Here is a 3279-nt window from a genome sequence, read left to right on the forward strand (position 1 = left end):
CTTGATACTATAGAATAAAAATCCAAAAATCTATATAATATAATCTAAAATAAATACCGCGATTTAAACCGTTATAATTGTTTCATTGTAGCAATAGTGTAAATTTAAGACAAAAATACATTAGTATTTTAATTGACCTACCTAGGTCAAATTTTACTTAAATGTATTTGGAATTAGTTATTTTATAAAAATCGGTCAAGTGTTTAGACTGCAGAGGCGCACATAGAATCAAACATACAAACAAACAAGCATACATGCAGCTCAAACACATTACCCTCTTTCTGGGTCCGTCGGGTAGAAAAAAACAAGGCGATTTGAAAACCACATATTTTTATTTTTTTTGTAGATAAATTTTGTACATTAATATAATTCATCAAAATCTAAATATTCTACTCCTTCAAAGGACTGATCATCACTCTGTTTCGAAGTACTGGCAAGAGGGTACGGGGCATCTTCAGTATCTGTAAATATGATACAGTAAATATGATTTTTTTTCTTATGGTTTGATTGATTAATAGATAGATAGCTGTATGAAAACAGTTATCACTATACTATGTAGTAAAATCTAAACTAGGTACTTTATTTGAGGCTGGTTGGATTGGATATAACTTCTTGACTCAAATTGTGCTGGTCGCACTATAAAAACTAGTTTTTGTTTACATACAAATAACCTCAAATTAAATTGCGAAAACGTAATAATCGCCATACATACATACATTAAACACTCGTCACTAATGGAATATTCTATTTTACGTAGTACTGAGCAAAAATAAATGGAATCTCACCGGTATATTCTGCTGTACGTTTGTAAACGTTTTCCAAATCAGTCAATAAATTTCCAGCTTGAAATTCGGACAAACACCGAATAAAAACTTTTTACACCACATCACGGACACCGCTACGTTTAACCTTTTTCATGATGTCTCCTTTTTTATTTAAATTTCTTGTTCTAAATAACAATTTTATCTCAATAATTCTCCACTTCACGAAAAAAACAACAAATTTTTATTCAACTTGACAGCTACATTGCCAATTCAGGGTTGCCAGGTAATGAAAAACGAATTAGTTCCAAAATAATTAATTTCATCTCTTTTATGTCGTACTATACGTTCCTGGGTAATTTTGGGTCGTAGATTTCAAAAATACACACAAAAAAGGGGTTAGTGGGGGGGAAGTACCCTTTTTTCGGTGGGAAGTATATATCCCGTCATCTGTTCTCTCTTGTTAAAAGTTTGGATAGGTGGGAACTATAGCTCCCAGTGTCCACTCCAGACATCAATATTTTAAAACACTAGTTAGTTGCCCTGACTCCACATGTGAATTTAATGTTATCGTAAAAAATTATAAAGATGAAGTTTTTTATTAAAGGAGGTGAAAGTACTTACTCATCAATGCAAGTTTATTTTACTGAGGGAAGAATTCGGGAATTGAAAAATGAATGACTTCAACATAAAAATGGCATTTTTCTAAAACAAAATGAAAACAATAGGTAAATACTAATGTATTGAGTTAAGATTTCTAATTATCTGATCAGGAAATAACGAATAACAATAAATAAGTTTCTTATACCAACTAAAAAAGACTTTTTAGACACACAGATTTTATATATAGAATTTCCGAATGTCGTGTGCAGTGACGAACACTGGGATGATATCTTCCCACTTAAAGACTTGATTTCAATCGACTCTACCAAGGTATTAACGAAAGATTCTGGGTATATTTTTACGTTTCACGCAACCGTAATATAGTCTAGTTTACATAGCTAGTACTCAAATCTACTTATCTAATTTTTTTTGAGCACTACACCAAAAACTAAAAAATAACGGTCGTTTTCGGCTGCAAAATCACGTCACCTGACTTTGACGTGTGTTTACCATGACATGTAATAATTCTCTGAAAAGTGTTTCCATGAAAAAAAGTTCTCTGAAATGTTAAGATTGCGTAGATAAATATTACACTGCATTAGGTTTAAGCATATAAAAATAAAACACGATTTACTTCAATCTGAGACGTGGGAAGTATAGCTCCCAGCGTTTTAATAAGGGTTAAGTGTTGCCAAATAAATTTTCGAAATAAAAAGCCAGTCTCATCTTTCGAACCAGACGTGACTAGTATAGATTTATTTATTGATTTAATAAATGAAACGATACCAATTTAAATCTCGCGCTGTTTATGTATGATGTGCGCATGTCTTAATGCTCTAAGGCGCATGCGCAGGTTTCAATTATTTTATAACTAGTGCCCCGGCTTCGCCCGTGGTACATATTTAGTATCCTATATCCTTCTCCTGGCTCTAAACTACCTCCCTGCCAATTTTCAGCTAAATCGGTTCAGCCGTTCTTGAGTTATAAGTGGAGTAACTAACACGACTTTCTTATAAATATATAGATTTTAATAAAATAAATAATTTAACAATTTCAATGATGGACCTATACGGACCTAACGGTAAAGAATACGATTTTGATAAAATTCGCCAATTTTGATATGGATGAGGTGCTAAAGTGTAATTTTTTTATACCCAAAATTAAAAAAAAAATATTTAAAAAAAAACTAAAGGGGACCTAACGAAAAAATTGTGGGACCTTATAGGACCTAACGAAGACCTATAGATTAAGGTCATTTTTGACCCAAAATTCTATGGATGGGGTGCTAAAGTGTAATTTTTTTATACCTAAAATTTAAAAAATTATTAAAAAAAAAACTAAAGGGGACCTAACGAAAAAATTGGTGGACCTTAAAGGACCTAACGGGGACCTAACGATCAAGGTCATTTTCGACCCAAAATTCCATAGATGGGGTGCTAAGTTTGCACTGGTATAAGTAGTGTGGATATTGTGATAAAAGTAACGTCTTTGCGGATAGATGGCGCTAGAGTCCTTATTTGTAGCCACAATCATAGAATTATTAACTTTATAGTGTGTGGTGTTTACCTTGTGTTTATTATTCATTCCAATAATATATAATATTAATTTTATCATAAGTAACAGTTTTTGTTTATCATGATAATATCTATGTATATAGGTATGATAATATTATGCTTTGTTTACTAAGTTAATGATGGGTCCATGCAAGAAGCTATACTAATACACTGGAGATTGCACTATGACCATTAACTTGTCACAAGAAAATATAACCTTGAATGACGTCAGTGTTGTTTTTTGTCTCTTTCTGTGGGTGACCACAATGGTTTGTAATCACAGAACAGTAAAAACATATAGAAGTGCTATAATGTCATATTAGTATGAAAACCAGTGTCGCCAAACCCACACATTTAAACCG

At 32.1% G+C, this 3279-nt stretch overlaps 1 long non-coding RNA gene across 1 annotated transcript; it reads right to left on the minus strand.

The window, feature by feature from the left end:
• Positions 1 to 347: 347 nt before the first annotated feature.
• LOC149904318 (uncharacterized) lies at positions 348 to 971 on the minus strand. Its single transcript, XR_016457281.1, has 2 exons — positions 786 to 971; positions 348 to 461 (listed from the first exon to the last, which is right to left on the minus strand). It is a non-coding gene; the product is annotated as an uncharacterized LOC149904318 (long non-coding RNA).
• Positions 972 to 3279: the final 2308 nt, after the last annotated feature.

Source organism: Colias eurytheme, chromosome 11 (genome assembly GCF_061535395.1).
Source record: "Colias eurytheme isolate Ceu_HAF_F1 chromosome 11, ilColEury1 Martin Lab GWU primary, whole genome shotgun sequence".
NCBI lineage: Eukaryota > Metazoa > Arthropoda > Insecta > Lepidoptera > Pieridae > Colias > Colias eurytheme.